The 17,102-nt window shown below is 39.3% G+C and overlaps 1 protein-coding gene and 1 long non-coding RNA gene across 5 annotated transcripts in view; one reads left to right on the forward strand and one right to left on the reverse strand.

The window, feature by feature from the left end:
• RBFOX1 (RNA binding fox-1 homolog 1) overlaps positions 1-17,102 on the forward strand; it is a 2,584,986-nt gene that overhangs the window by 515,846 nt on the left and 2,052,038 nt on the right. The gene's annotated exons all lie outside the window — the stretch shown is intronic.
• LOC123344027 overlaps positions 2,656-17,102 on the reverse strand; it is a 50,601-nt gene continuing 36,154 nt past the window's right edge. For 3 of the 4 annotated variants that reach the window (XR_006572435.1, XR_006572434.1, XR_006572437.1), the window contains exons 4-5: positions 3,220-3,367; positions 2,656-2,999 (exon numbers count right to left, since the gene is read on the reverse strand). This is a non-coding gene — a long non-coding RNA (uncharacterized LOC123344027). The remainder of the gene's footprint in view (positions 3,000-3,219; positions 3,368-17,102) is intronic. The other variant, XR_006572436.1, reaches the window with a different exon arrangement.

Below are 17,102 nucleotides of genomic sequence, written 5' to 3' on the forward strand. Positions count from 1 at the left end.
AGTGGGACTATTTACATGCTTAAATAAGGCACGTGCTTAAGAAGTTTGCTGAATCAGGGTGTTAGTTGTCTACTGCTTTGTAACTCCTACTGTTTATAAGAGGAGAGCATGATGTTTGATCAAGGGCACTTTGAGGTTTAAGAGGTTCGTGCTCCTTTAAGCAGGATGATGTTGCTTGGAAATATCAAAATTATCAGTTATATTTGATCCAAAGAGAGTTTGCTTCAGCAGTATTATGAAAGCAGGATGAAAAAACCAGCTTTGTTTCCCAAATTGTCCTTAAGACTGTGTGGCTGAAACAGTGTGTTGTAATTAGTTCATATGTTGGCTGACACGATGTCCCCTGCTCACAGAAGGGGCAGGAAAGAGTGGGGAGTGGAGACAACCTGGATTCCATCCCCCAGAAGTTCCCTGCTGTGTACTTACAGTGGCACAAGGGCAGCATGCACTGCATTAGAAATAGGCTACTGGGTAGTTTAATCCCTCCCCAAAACAGCAGGGAGATCAGGGGGTCTCAATCCATGTTCTGACTGCTCCAGAGTCTAGCACAAGTACATGTTCTAAGAGGAAGAAGAAGTTGTTGTGTATTATTTTGTATTGTGGTAACTCCCAACAGCCCCGGTTCTGGACAAAGATCCCATTGTGCTAGGCATTGTACAAGAAGAACAAAATGATCATACCTGGCCCAAAGATCTTATAATCTAAATTTATATATTTACTTGTGCATGCACACATTTTTTCTTTTTGGAGAGCCTGGTCTGAAGACTCACAGGAAAAACTCCCATTGATTTTTATTAGGTTTTGGATCAGACTTTTTGTGTACTCGCCCTCTGCACTCATTTTATGATAAATCAATCATCCTTGCTTCAAGGGAAATTTCTTAGAAAAGATCCAGAACATCAAATCAAGTTGCTGCTAATCTCAAAGGCAGAAGCAGTAGCTCAGACTGACGTATGCCTAGCTTATATACTGGCAAACAATACGAATAAAAATTAACTGCAAATCTTTTCTTTTTAAACAACCATTTCTTACATTCTTACCTTTTCAGGACCAACCTACTGTTTCCCTGTGTGAGACAACCTTTATAACAAAACATGCAAACTGCGTGGTACATAGAGGACCTTGTAAAGCTGGTAATTTTCATGATGCAAATTTCAGAGCAGAATGAACCTGTTAACTGAATTAGCAATTCATAAGGCAAAAGTTCACGGTCAGGAAACAATCATGGCTTTTCAAAAGGTAGAATTTTGAACAATTATAGTCCATGTTTGGGGTGGGGTTTTTTTGTTGTTGTTGTTTGGTTTAGTCTTTTTCTTTAAGCTAATTAGGATAAATCTATGTCTGAGAAGAATGCTATTTATGTAAAGTATATTAGAAATTCAGAAAAGAAAATAGTTCATGGACAGGATACAATTTTTGCCTTTTGAAAAGATGTGATTTCTAACCCAGTTGAGGATTTAAAATGTGGGTCTCAGTGAAAGGAATTTGATTGAGTGAAGCATGGTTTTAATTACAGAGGGGAATTCTATATAGAAGGAGGGTACTTATGCAGTGGGAGGGCGATCCGAGACCGCAGAAACGAGACAGTTTTCAATGGGGACATTGCTTTCTTTAATTTAAATCCACTGACAACTTTATTATTATAATACGAAGCTATCATAGGTCTGTTTATCCTATTCAAGCTCAATGTTTGCCCTTGGTGATTGCAACTTAAGGACCTGATTTAAAAAAAAAAGACGACTTACGGAAGGGCCTTCTTTCCATGGGGAGGCTCCTTGCGTCTAAGGAACTGTTGAATGTTTGGTAAACTATCTGTATTAATTGTGAAGGAGTGGAGGAATAAATCTTATGGCTTGTCTACACAGCACTGCAGTCCAGACTACAGGGGTGTGAACTGTAGAGAGCTCTAAAGTGCTGCACTCAGACTGGCCTGTATAGACCCCGCTGGTGCAAACTAAAAGGTACCTAGTTCACTTTGATGTAGTCCTCTTTCAAATAAGACTATGTTAAAGCAAAGTAGGTACCTTTTAGTTCATGCTAGCAAGGTCTACATGGGGAAGTTTGAGTGTAGGACTTTAGAGTTCTCTATAATTTACACTCCATGGTCCAGACTGCAGACAAGCCCCTAGTTCGGCATGAGAGCTGGTATGCTGTGTCCATTGCTTATCCTGCTGTTTGTAATAGTCTGATTGTTACCTTGTGCTTCCCATCTGTTTGTTGCATCAGCTAGTTGTCTCATACTTAGCTTGTAAGCACTTCAGGGCAGCTTAGTTACATGTTCATACAGTGCTTAACACAAGGTGTCTTGATCCCTAATGAGGACCCTGAAGTACTATTGCACCGTAAATAATAAGATAGACACGTATCAGTTGCAGGGACCCGTGCATTATTAGTGAGACCTTTTTATTTATTTACCTATTTTTCTTTTATAAAGTTTCATGTGAAAAAAAATGTTTCTGTTCACTTTTGGCTGTTTTCACCCCCAGAAAATTTCAGTTCATTAGGAGGAGTGTGGAGAAGTGTCTTTGGGTGCAACTAATAAAGGAGACATCAGTGTGGCCAGTTTTTGTGATGTTTATCATCATGCTTAAGACATCTGTGTTTTTTATTTTAAATCCCAGCTCCTGGAATCATGTGATTTACATGAGGGGCTTCTATCCTGAGGGTTGCAGAGAAACTTTGAAAATGTGAGCCAAAAAGGCTCAAGCACCAGAACGCAAATGAAGAGCATCCCAAGTTTATTTTTTTGAAGTCAATCCTCATGACTTTTGGGGTCTGATCCAAGATTTTCTATGCTGAGGGTTGGTGGTACTGAAATTGGGAGCCAGACTTCGTTGGTTTGCACTACGTGAGGAGTGAGGTGTGCACAACGGACCAGATTCTGATTAGCCTTTGTGCAGGTGCATGATGGGATGGAAAGCCATCTTCATCCTTGTGCAGCCAATTACAGTCCCCATGAGCAGGAACAGCTCTCCCCATGATGAGCAAAGTGCCAGAAGCTGTCCAGATATAAAGGAAAAAAAACAATTAAGAGCTGATCTATTTTTTTGAAATGGTATTTCTGTGCTTTTGCTCCTTTGAGATGCCAGGCTTTTCACCTCCCAATTCAGCCTTCTCCCATTTGTGAGTCAGGATGTTCAAATAAAATAAAGGAGGAAAAGAATGAGTGAAAAATAAAACATTTTGGCCAGCAGGGAAGGAGTTAATCAGTTCACTCACCAGGAGCTACCTACTTGCCTCTAGAAGTGGTCATCCTAAAGCAGGCTTGAGCTAGGGTAGGGGAACTTCACAGGCATGCTACCCTTTCCTCTTATGTAAAACTGAGGGTTTCAGTCTCCAGAATGGTTAATTCAATATCTCACCAGCACTAAAATGTAATGGAAGAGTAGAAAGAGAGGTGCCATTAGGATTAGTGAGTGGGAGAATTCAAAAACTGTCCTTATTCTATGAAGATTTGTGTATGCTTGAAAAAGCAGCTAAAATGACCCAGGAAAACATTTAAAAAAAAACTGTTAGACACTTACCGCATTATGGGTCAACTTCAGTTCTTATTTACAAAAGTAAAGCTTTACTCTTTCAAGTAAGAGGATAAAGCCACTGTAGAGAGATTATCCAGCAGGCTGAGACGCAAAGAGTTTAAATAGATTTGATGCATGTAGATATTTTGCATATTATTCTCTTCGATGTTAAATGAATATATATAACCAGGTAGTTCAGAAAAATGCATTTATAACACTAATAATATATTTGGTCAGTTTGTTTTTAAGATCTTCCAGATTCCCATGATTATAGGTTTTGTTTGTTTGTTTGTTTGTTTGTTTTGCATGCTTCTGAACAGCAGCCACTTTTCTGCCATTATTTTGCCAGTTTAATTCACATAATTATTGCCAAAACACTTTTTAGTTACAGACTGACAGGTGCTTCATACTTTTTTATTGCACCATAGCAATGCAGTTTGTAATATGTAATGTTCTGATGCACAGCATTATAGTGCCACAGAATATGCCATTATAGCAGATGCTATGAAAGTGATGCATCAAAAAGGAAAAACTCTTTATGGAATGGCAGTATTCACATTGATTACATTATTTGCAAACTCATGAAAAGAAATGTTTATTGCTGTTGAAAAGGAAGGCATAGATGTGCTAAAATTATTGCCACTATATTTCTGCTGTTACCTCGTTGGAAGATGCTGCCCAGTTACTTTTAAGAAAGTGGACATCTGAAAATAAAAGAGAGGTATTCTAAATCTCTCTCTCGTTGTTCTCCATTTTTCTCACTTGATTTTTATTGAGATTTTCTCTCAAACATCAATTTGATGATATGTGGCTCAGGGGACCCCTGCTTTTTTGTACCTAAGTAGAAACTCTCTAGACACCATTTTTAATACAACCTGTGGAAAACTTGGCTATGCTTCTTAACCTAGAATGATGATTTTTGACAACCCTGTCATTCTTAGATAGTCCCTTACTTAAAACTTGCTTTTCTCCTTCACCAGAGGCAGATATGTAGTGTGATGCATTTGAGGTTGCTTACTTTATAAAGAGAGAAGGGGAAAAGGAGATACTTCATCATCCTGACACCAAAATGTTCACAAGTACTTTGTGGAAAAGAGGTTGGGAGTAGAATGGTGCCACTTTTTGTAAATGCGAGTCTGAAAAATAAGAAGCAACTTCCTTCAATTAAACACGGGGTAATTAATAATAATGAAAAAGAAATCAATTCATTCTTTATTTTTAGGAATGATTTTTAAGTGTGAAAAGGGATGTTTAATCCCCAGGGTCATATTGCAGGAAAACGTATTTAGTTCTGCTACCTGCTTGAATAAACAATCATGCAGAATGTTTCTCTCTCAATACATCATTGTGTGAGTGTGTGTACAGTCTGATACTTTTGTGTTCTAGAACAAAAGCCTTTCTTTCCTTTAGTTAGAGCATTTTGAGTATGCTGAATGCAAATCAAGCCCCAAATGTCAATCAACATGATAAACATCCAAATCTTCCCACAGCAAAGTGGTCATGAATTGTTTTTAAAAAGATCTTTTTAAAAAAATCTACTTCAATTTTATAAGTAAGATAGCTACATTTTAATGTAAGTCACTTTTTTACAGTGACATAAGTGTTTAACTCTGCCTAGCATTCAGTCTGCGCACATTTCAGATCTTTCACTTTGTAGTGGGGAAATGTGAAAGGAGGTTTTCTTTGTTTTGTTTTGTTTTGTTTTTCTGGTACGTTATTTACAAAAGTAAAAGAACTGGCAAGGATACCTTCTCAGAGTTTCATGGGATTGTAGCTCTGTGACTTCAGTTCTATTTAAGTGGGTGTCAAGTAAACTTGGCTTCAACAGTCCAAGGAGAAGAATGAGTTTCCCCAAAATGTTTGTCCACTTAACCTAGCTATGTGTAGTGATTCCATGGTCCTAATGCCTAAGCACCCAGGGCATGATTCTTCTCTAAATACACTTGTGCAGGTGCCTGCGGGTGCCATGGTGCCCACCTGGGCATTTATGTGAGCCCACCTAGTGCCCAGCAGGGGAGAGAAGCCACGGCCCTGCGCCTGCCGGGAACAGAGAACTCTGGGGCCCGCAGGCTGCGGACGCCAATGTTCTCTGTCCCTGGCAGGCACGGGGCTGCGGCTTCTCTGGGGCTGCAGGCGCCGGTGTTCTCGGTCCCCAGCAGGCGCTGGGCTCTGCCTTAAGCTGGAGAGAAACCGCGGCTCCATGCCTGCTGGGGACAGAGAACTCTGGGGCTGCAGGCTGCGGGTGCCGGTGTTCTCTGTCCCTGGCAGGCGCCGGGCCGCGGCTTCTCTCCGGCTTCTCTGAGGCTGCAGGCTTCATTCTATGTTAAAGTAACAATAATAAATATATTTGGACCAGTAATTCAACAATGTTTTACTTTTTTAAAATAAATAAGATGAAAACTGTTTATGATATTTATTTTGTAAAAACTCCTTCATTTTTCTTGCAGGTAGATAAAAAAGAGCAAATTCACATATAAAGGTGAAAGAGTAATTGCCGAATAATTTAATTAATACCTTTTACATGTAAAATTACCCTTTTTATCTTATGGATTCATATATTATGTAATATTAAATATGATGATTTTTGTATTATTTAATGTACAAATACAAAATAAGCCTTGAAAAATTGTTGGCGCCCGCCACACTCTTCTGAAAACATGAATGTGCTACTGGCCACAAAAAGGTTGGGGACCACTGCACTGGTGTAAACCAGGAGTATTTACTTTCCAAAACTGAGGAACTGACACCAAAGACACGCAGCCCACAACTTCACAACTTTTAAGAGTTTCTCCATCAACAGCAATGTGTCAGTTGAGCATAGTATTCTCAAAAGGGATGTATGGAGGAGGAGAGAGAGTGCAGTAGTCCTCTGAGCAGCCAGATGGCTTTCAAGATTAAAAACTAGGGGTACAGGGTTTTCCAACATGGTTTTGTGTCCACATGGTTTTGCCAACCCTGAATTTCTTCCAACATCTCCTGCAGGTCTTGCTGCACTGCTCTGGGGCAAGAAGGACCATCTGTTTGAATCTGGCTATAGAGAAGAGGTCAGGGTTTCTCTTAGTTCTTTGAAGTGTGTCCCCCTTCCTAACAGCTTATGTTTACTCTTGTCCAGGTTAAGCTTGAGACAACTGATTTTCATCAAAATACTTATTTTACCCAAACACTGGAGTGACAGAGTGATAAAGTTGTCTTCTCCAGATGTGAAGGAAATGATTGTCATGAGCATATTGTAATGGCATTTAAACACATACTATCTCATCATCAGACTTAGTGTTCTGATGTAGATATTCAATAGGTTGGGACAAGATTGAGCCTTGCGCCAATCTGTACAAGGTGCTTCTTAGGAAAGAAGTGCATCTGTTTAACTTGCTTTTTTGAGATCTCTCTGAAAGGAACCACAGAAGACAACTTAATACAACCTTAGTGACTCTGTCCAGGTTTCACAAAGAGGCCAGCATCTTACTTTTAACTCTACTGACGGCCACTGATGCATCCAGCCATATTGGCAAAAGATGTTTGTTTTTCACTATTGGAGATCATCCCCTGATGAACTCAGCCTCATCTTTGTGTAATGTCAAAGTCTGACATCTGTCTGGGAATGGACCTAGTATTGATGGGATAAATTGGCCATTATCATCTTGATATGTCTGCCTAAAGAGAAATTAACTGTTGTGTAGAAGTTATATTTCTGTCCAGAAACCACATATTGAAAGAGGTTAAAGGTAGCCTCACAACTAAAGCCAAATGCATCAGTTTGAAAAGTTAGGAGTTACTGGGGGCTCTAGAGGCCCCGTCTCTCTCTCTCTCTCTCTCTCTCTCTCTCTCTCTCTAGTCTCATGTATATTAAAATAGATTAGTCATTCCACTGAATTGGACAGTAGAGATAATCCACAAACTATTTAATCTGACATGACACTTTTTTTACTCTGGGAATTACTATGATCGTATCAGGTTTTTTTGCCCAATAAAAGGACCTAGGTGGTTGTCCTCTTCTTCTTATGCACTAATACCACAATGATTTTATCTTAAAGATCCTTTCCAGACGGTGGAAATGAGAGAAATATTTAGATATTAATATAAAGATTGTTTCATTTTTTAAAGCAATCAAGTGTTACATAAGGTTATTTTACACCTCCCTAATGGATCACAGAATGCAATTCTAATTAAAAGTTTTTGCTGGGTATACAAACCTATAGTGGATGCTTAGCTATTAAATTAAAGAAGCAGTTTAAAATTCAGACTAGACAAACATGTGGTATTCTGAGACAACAATATTCTACACGACTAGTGATAGTGCTTGACCCAGATGCTGTGCATGTATGCTAGAGTGTATATCATTCACACAAATTCTTTCAAAAGAGGAAAATTGATTAAAGACAAAGGTATAACATCTAATAGAAATCAGACTCCACTTCTTTTAAAAGTTCTAATTTATGCCAATTATTTCAGATTCCAAGCAGAGAACTTTATGAACTCTAAGGTTGTTATCAAGATAGATATTGAAAGGTACTTTGTGGAGCTACTTAAAGGATGCAATTATTTGGCATTTAAAAAATAAGAACAAGTCTCTGGATATTAATTTGGCAAATCCCTAAACCCCTGAAGAATATATCTTCAAGTTCTGATGAAGTCAGGGAAACACATTTGCAAGATCCAGACCGTTAAAGTAATGAAGTCAATCTTTGTTACAGTAACAGGTGATACTACACTATACTGAGTTTACAAAATTAGGGGAAGAATAAAATCCTAATATATTTTCAAACTATATATAAATCTCATTCTCCTTTATAACTTCTGTGGAAGTTAATCAGTCATGTTCCTTTGTAGGACTTTAGGAAGTTTAAAGGTTATTTAGGTGGTTGAAGTGCTCAGGGTGATTACTTCAAGCTTGCTTATTCTGCACTTTTTTATAAAACAATAACATTTTATGCACAGTAAGCTCTATTACTCCTCATTTGTTTGTAATGCTTCACTTCACATGCAGGTGCCAGCTACCTGGGATATTATTCATTTTTGAAAAATGCTTAGCACTGTTCCTTCCATTGGCTACTGCAACAAATAGCTTCTGATTAATCATACTCAGCCATCTTACCTTCAGAAACTGAATCTGTAAGTAGAACATGCCAGAACAATTGAACAATGAAAACACAATGCTAATACAGTGTACGGTGCTCATACAATCTGAATAGGATTCCTCTGGGGGGGGGTATGAGGAGGGGGCAACTGTCCTTCAAATGTTAGATGAGAACTCTTAAGAAAATTAAATTAGGCGTATAGTACGGTGTGATAGTTTTATACTGATATAGTGCATAATGAAAACAAATTTAGTAAAACAGATGTGTATGAAGTGGTGTCTGACTTGGAGCATATTTATTCAATCAATAATATGTTTTCAGTATATTTTAGTTTCCTGAACACACTGTAACCTAGTTAGTCTCTTGATTAATATATTTCAGGTGCAACAATTCACCTCTACTTATTTCCAAGCGTATGGACACTTCTCCAGGGCCGGCTGCAGGTTTTTTGCCGCCCCAAGCAAAAAAAAAAAAAAGGGGGTGGGGGGGGCACGGAGTGCCACCGCTGAAACGCCAAAAAAAAAAGCCAGAGTGCCGCCCCTTGAAAAGTGCCGCCCCAAGCACATGCTTGGAATGCTGGTGCCTAGAGCCAGCCCTGCTTAGCTCAAGTTAGCTAACACAAGGTAAATCCTAGGCAGTCCCATAGTCTTTAACTAGTCCAGCTAACAAGTGTGAAAACAACAAACCAACTTGTCTTCACTAGGATTTTACCTTGCCAGGTAGTTACCTCATGTTAGCGATCTCAAGAGCATGTCTCATTTTTTCCAAATGACATGAAAGCCATAAGCAACTCTGGTTACACTCTTGTCACATTTTTTATGGTTTTCTTCACAACAACATATAGAGACTTCCTTTACTTATACTGAAAACTAAGATTTTGGAGAACAAGATGTTATCTACAGTGTGTTATCGGTACAGTGTATGGGTGCATGCTCATTGCTTTGAAGCCCACCACCACCGCTCCATCCCCAGATAAACAAATGTATATCAAGTGTTTTCCTAAGGAAACCCTCTGATTGATTAAGACTGTATCTTTGAGTCCTTCCACTTCTGGAGGCCTCAGTACCAGTTTTAACTAGGATATTTGATGACTTCATCCTAGTCTTCATTTATTCAGATAACAAAACCATTATACTAAGTTAGTACAGTTGGCGATATTACCTCATAAGGGGCCCAAGAGTTGGCCAGCAGAAATGTTGTAGTTCAGGAATGAGATACATTGGCAGAACCATGTGGGTTTAACCTACATAGTCTCATATTCTAAGTAAAGGGTAATATTGCAACATTTCAAATACTCCGGTTTAGTATCTGTTCGTAAATGGTACCTGATTAATGGAGGTCACTGTGCCTGTAGAATGCATGTTTCCAGCCAACTCTGTAGGCCCTCACTTTTAGGAACACAATCTTTCAGCATAGTGTTAAGTGAAAGCTATTCCTGTCTCAATGAGTTTTCACAAGTGACTTTGTTTATAAGGGAATGTTGCAAAAATCAACTTAAGGTAAATAATGTGTGAAATAGGCATAACATGAAGTAAATTAGGTATAAATGAACTGAATGAGGCTCTAATTTCTGGTATATGCTATGTATTAAGATGGATTAATACAACCAGTGCAGTGTAACCATATATAGGCTGTGGTTGTGAGGGATGGAAGGGAAGGTGTGCTCATTTTTAACTTGAGAGTCGGAGTCACTTAGGAGCTCTGAGCAAGCTCACTGTAAGATGTCATAGCTGGGGGAAAGGGCTCCTAAGGGATGCAGTAGAAAGTAGCCCAGATGAGAAGAACAAGGCCCTTCAGCTGTACTGGAACTGGACTAGCAGTGCCAAGGGCCTCGGGAGCCAACCTAGAAGGATCAAGTATATGTAACCTGCTGGTGAGTATGTTACGGGTCCCCTTTGTGTCTGATCTGCAGAGTGTATGGATCTGTCACAACATCAGCTAGACAGCCTTGGATCTTTTGCTCAAGCTGTAGCAGCTCATGCTTTTAGATCTGAAGATCCACAGTTCAGTCCACAGTGCACTGGCCAAAATAGTGACCATGACTATGCACTTACCAACCCCTTAAATCCTGGATTAATGGGAGGAGTGGGTGAGACAGACACTAGTGCTGACATCTTGCCCCACCTCATTCCTTCCCCTATAGCAGAAGTAGGGACAAGAGTGATAGGATCCTGTCCTCCCACTCGGGAAAAAATAATGCCACAGCTGGTGAGAGGAAAGTTCACTGCCATTGCCACCAGCTGCAGAGGCTCTGTTTTCCCCCTGCAGGACCACTTCATAGCTTCTCCCTTCTCTGCAGAGACAGCTACCTTTTGAAGCACTGGGGACTGAGTTTCCTCAGTTCAGTCTTCATCTCGCTATATGATAGAGTCCCATGCTCTGAGAGTCCTAGAAGACTCTCCTATTCGTAGTCAACTCAGATCATATTTTGTGAAGGCTTCACCAGCCAATGGGAAAGCAGAAGATGTAGAGAAAATACACAGTGGTGTTTCACACAGCTAACAATCAGGTTTTTCCTTAATATAATTGAGAGGAAGGTCGTATGGTTATGGCATTGGTGTGGGACTTGCTCCAATTAGTGGTTCTGCTACAGGCTCACTATGTGGTCTTGGGCTAGTTATTTAATCTGTGCATGAGTTCTCCATCTGTGATATGGAGATAAAGCACTTCCCTCCCTCACATGTGTGTTGAGAATAAATCCATTCATGCTTGGGAGGTGCTCAGGTACCATGGTAATGGGGACCATATCAGTACCTAGACAGATACTGAGTATAAGCGGTTCTAGTTTAACAGGGCAGCTGTTGCAGGATTCAGTTCCTTTGAGGCCTTTTCCTGTTTAGTGCACCTTAGGAAGGCTTGGCTTTGCAGCTGCTGTTTAAATCTACAGAGCCTGGCCTTCTAATGTAAATACACCTGTTGTTAAATGTTTAATGCTGAATTCATTAGACTTCATTATGGAGGCAGAACACTTGAAAAATCAAGTTTAATTATCTCTGTGTTTTCAGGTGTTGAGGAAGAACCATTTTAAATCTCAGTCCTTTATTAGAACTATCACAGTATTATAAAGTAATGGTATAAAATCTTTGCTGGTTTGATTCTCATCTCATATAGGCGGAATTCAGCAGTAACTCCATAAAGGTCCATGAAGTCACACCAGCTTAAAACTGAGAGAGATCAGAACCAAGTCCTGCATTTTGTGGGCTTCAGTTTTCATATACTGTGGCATTATCTTTCTCCCCCACACTCACATTAGAAATTCCCATATTTAATTCCAGCCAGCCAAACATAACGTATGTATGTTAATTGTCCCCATAATGTAAATTAGCACAAAGGAAAATAAAACAAAAACATTCACATTCTTGAAAAGTTGTGCCCCTGGAGTGTTGTGCACCATTACTGTGGGATGCTGTCAAGTTAGAGTTAAGTCAAGGATCTAAGCAGTTTTTGAGACTTTGTTTTCCAGTGTGCCTGAGGTGGTACTTTCTTTTTAATGTTTCCATTGATCTTCTAGGTGCATCAGTATTCCCCATCACTGTAGTACCTGAGTGGCTCTCGCACACTAATGAAAAAACGCAGTGAAATTAAGCGACTTGTCCAAGGTCACACAGGAAGTCTGTGGCAGAGTCAGGAATTTAACTAGACTATCCTTCCTGTTGAAGCCTGTAGAATGGCTCTTGCTCTCCACCAATATCCCCATTTATATGCCACGAACAAGAAGGTGTGGGCAGAGGTGCTGATTTATCAAATAGTGCATAATGCACTGTTAATATATGGAGCAGCTGCTGCCTGAGCAATTGCTGATTGTGTGTGAGAAACCTAGCAGGTACACATATCCCTCTCATAACTGCTCATCTTGCTGCAGGATTGGGCTCTAGATTCCTGATTACCATGTTCTAATACCTTGTCAGCTTGAATAGTAGCTATTTGGTTTGTCTTTTTACTTCATTTAGACAGAATCAGGCAGATCAAATGCTCACTTGCAAGAAGTGGGTCATTTCATGGTAAAGCCTATTGTTCATGAGCAAAAGTGTCTCATTAGGTCTCTTATACATTTCCAAACTCTGGATTCTTACAGTCACCTCTAGTGTTGTCTCATCTGTGGATTAATGCTAATTGAGGCCTTTTATAAACACATCTGGCAGAAAGTGACATTTGTAACAGCAGCTGGCAGTCAGAGGGAGAAGGAGAAGGATAAAAAAAGAAAAGAGGCTGAGAATAGATGAGGAGGAGAGGTGATGAATTGTACACTATAATTATTTGTAGTGTTTTCCCAAAATGGACACAATCCCATTAGTAAAGTGAATAGATTAACAACAATTTGGGATTATTTACTGGACTGCATGAGCAAAGGATTAATTTCTGTGTTCAGAGTTGAAATGTTTCTAAATTCTATGAAACCCCCCCCCTTTTTATCATTACTATTTATTATGTAAAAGATGAGAAAAATGGCAGGACAAAATATGCAGACCTAGGAGCTCGGAGTTAATCTCTTAAATCTATATTTAGGCCTCTAACTAAAAATGGTCTAATTTTCAGAGGTGACAAACATCCATAAATCAAATTCAAAAGCCGTCTTCATTTCTGTAGCCAAAACTTGAATATGGTCTGTGGGTAGCAGGCTGGCATGGTTAGCTGTAGCCTCCATCTGGTTTGTAGGAGCTATGCTGATCTTGGCTCCCTTGCCCCTAATTTTTACGTGCAGTGCAGGCTATGGCTCTGAGAACTGCTGAGGACCTGCAGGCACAATTGAAGTTGGGGGGAATTATGAATTCACAACAATTCTCAAGATCAAATCCATAAACACACAAACACACGCAAGACAACTGTGGCCAATCTTATTGAGAAGGCAAACTATTCATCTAGGAGAAGAACCACCATTGGTGACTTCCTGTAACTTTGCTTTCTCTAGGACATCAGATGAAATGTAGAGGTGATGGCCAAATCATGTCTCCCAATTTGTGTGGTGATGAATTTCTTATCTATATTTCTGCTGGATGATTGTGCAGTCAGAAGACTGAATGGGGAAGCGCTCCCTTTGGCCTGAAAATTTCCCACTGTGGAGGAGACCCCTGGTCTTACTGCACTTGTGATTATTGTTGGGGACAGCACAATTTTCAATAGCTGTTTGACGCTGCAGGCATAATCCCTCTAAGCACAATTGCCTTGCTGTGGGTTTTCTAGAAACTGATGCTATTAAACAGACCATATTAAATGAATAATTCTTTAAAAGCCTAGATTTTCCATAAAGTACCGCTATTATGAGAACAGTGTTTAACTGTCACATCACACAGATGGATCGTTCTGCAGTGAATGTTATTGAATTTGATGACATTTCAGACCTGACCATCAGCCTGTATTATCATAACTGACACTCACATGAGAACATTGAACCTAAAGAAAAAAAAAAGAGAGAAATCATGGCTCCCAAGTCTGAAAGGTATATTTATCCAGAAGTGAATAATAAACACCTACTTCTACAATGGATTCATTTTTTTTGGCTTATTAAATCATTCTCATAGTATTAGTTTTTCTGTTACACTGTGAAGAAAACTCAGATTTATTGCAGTGCTTTGCCATGTTTGGAAATAATGTATACATTGTTTACCATGGTTCATTATTTTTTATGTACATGGCGGAGAGAAGATTCTTAAAATAACTAATTTGAAGCTAAACTGATAAAGCAAACAGCTCTATAGTTTGTGTCATGAATTATCTTTTGAGAAATAGACTGAGCCAACAAGGGTGAACAAGACTGAGATGAACAGGGTGTATTGAGAGAGATCATATTACTGAGTTATAAAATATAGCAGAAGAGATACCAAGCTGATTGCACATATTGCTGCAGCTGTAGCACAGTCAAATGGAAATTGAATTGCCACAAGCATGTCAAAATGGAAGAAGCAGTGTAATAAGTGAACTGAAAAAGCTTTGCAAACTGCAGTGGGTAAGCAAGTACAGTATTTAGTTAGAGCTTAGCAAAGCTGCATCCTGAAAATGGCCCAGTGGAACTGTTTTTGATTTTTTTTTAATACAAATACTAAGTTCAACATGTGCCTGCTAAAGAACTGTAAGTAATTGTACTGCATTTCTAGAATGGCATTGTACATTAACAGTTAGAGGGATTTCCTATGGACAGTTTTGATTAACATTTTAAAACAGTGAAGAATAGATTAATCTGTATTACATATTTTTAGTGTCCCTATCACCATGCTATCTTTGCTGTATATTTACAATTAAGCACAACATTAATCTGAGAGGACTATATTGTCCAAGTCTTATTTATTTTTGTTTCTTATTTCTCAGGTGGTTTTGGTGGTGGTTTCCTGGAGAAAAAGATATTGTGCAGCCATCACTAGAGCGGAATGTCTTATGCAAACAGATCAGCCTTGCAGTCACTTTACTGGCCTTACTATAAATTCATGCCCATGAACTGAGATAAGGATGTGGCTACCTGTGCAATGATTTATCACATCACAAGGAGCCGAGTTTTGTTATGAGGGCACTCTTCCTTGCTCCACAGTGTCTGTGTTTCTCCAGCTCAAAATCATGTTGCCCTTTGTAGAAGTCTTATTGTGTTGCAAATTTTATGTCTGAGGCTGTCCATTATCTCTCTCAGGTCTTTTTTTTATGGCCACCTGCTACACAATTCTAATTTCAAACCCTTCTTATTTCTTACTGACCCTTTGGTAGGTGAATATTCCTTTTCTTATAGTTTCTCTTCCCTTGTGGAACAACTCCATCACCTGTCTTGTTTTGTATATTGGAGATGATTGTCAGGTTATTTAAGTGAAAACTCTTTTGATGCTCCCACCCTATTAAGTGTGTGAAAACTGGATTAGAATGGTTTTAACTAGAGCCCCTTCTAATCCAGTCATTTTATCACAAAAAGAGCCTCAGTGCTCAGTGGATTTCCAAGTCTCCTCTTCACACAAATGGCCCTTCCAGCAGTTCTCTCAATCAGTTGCTTTCTCTCTTCACTCATGTTTATTTTCACCTGTCAGTGAAGAATGTTCTTGAAGATCCATATTTGCATTGTCCCAGTCTTCACTACAATACTCAGTTCTCTGAAGTCATCCCTTATTCAATTGAATCTACTTTTTCTCAGTTTTGCCAATTGTTCTCATGTGCTACCTATAACTAGGTGAGGATTTCACATCATTCTGCAGGGTATCTTTTTTACAGTCAAATTCTGTCATCTTGTAACACAGAAACACACAAGCAAACACAGTTGGAAGAGAGACGAATGAATGTAGGACCAAAAATGACTGTCCTTTGGATAAACTCAAAAACATGCTTTTATAAAAGGTGAGGGCTGTTGAAAATAGAGAGTCAGAGAGGCGAGATGGAGATGGGGAGAAAAAGAGAAAAGGTAGACAGATGAAGAATGGAAGGGACAGAGAAGCAGCTGCTATTTCTGATCACAGTTTCACCCATGGGGGTTATTTTGAGGGTACAAGTACCAGCTTTTTTATTATGATTTGTAATTGTAATTTTGTTGCAATTTGGGATTTAAGTGCCTCTCAGTTCTACTGTAAACTAATCCTAATGAGGTGCGGTAAATTGTCTGGGTTTCTCTCTCTTTGCCACCTGCACCAATGTTGAACTATTGTGAATTGCAATTTTCTTTCCCTCCAGTATGCTAAGAAAGCATACATTCCTGTGCTCAGCATCACTTCTGCCACTTCAGTTGACCTAGTTACAAAAGAGGGTGAAAGGGGCACTCTGCCTCTGTACCTCCTGTAAGTATATCTGCCATAGCTCTTACTGTGTCCAAAAAGAAGAAGAAAAGAGGGAGACTGATGTCAGCTTCACTGAGTTTTGCAGAGGAATCTGCAGAAAGGAGGCTGTGGATATGGCAAGGTCAAGAAAGAAATAGAAGGGTAGAAAATGTCAAGTGGTAAAAGGAATAATAAGACACTCATCATCATAATTGCCACATATTCTGGCTTGTCAAAGTTCTACAAGAAAAATGTTCAAACAATGTCATTTTCTCTAAGAATCTAGTGATACCAAAGCATAGGACTGAGCAGGATTTGTAAAGAAGTTCCTCTAATAAAACTTTACTCCCAAACTACACACCGTCAAACATGTGGCCACTAGGGGCCTGTACCCTCTTCCAGGCTCTTTGCACTCTGATGCAGATAATGTTACAGCCAAAAGAGGCTAATGATGCGTATGGGCTTTGGGTCTTTGAACTCAGGATTTAGAGGGAAAATGACTGACTTTGTGAAAAGAGGGAAACACTCAGAGAAATCTGTGGGTGGCCATAATGTTTGAGAGCCACAAGGCGAGAGACCTGAAATAGTGGCACAGATTAAATATGTTTGATGTTTTTTAATGCTATAATGTGATGTGTGTGTGCTGGAGGGGGGGCAAGAAGAGGGGCCTATTTCACAATTAATGATGTATACATTAGATTCACGGAACAGCAAAATAGGACCCAGCAGTTTCTGTCTGTCTCTGAATGTCATTCCAAAGCCATATTATTCTAATTGTTGTTATTGTTGGT

This window comes from Mauremys mutica, chromosome 11 (genome assembly GCF_020497125.1).
Source record: "Mauremys mutica isolate MM-2020 ecotype Southern chromosome 11, ASM2049712v1, whole genome shotgun sequence".
In the NCBI taxonomy this organism is placed as follows: domain Eukaryota; kingdom Metazoa; phylum Chordata; order Testudines; family Geoemydidae; genus Mauremys; species Mauremys mutica.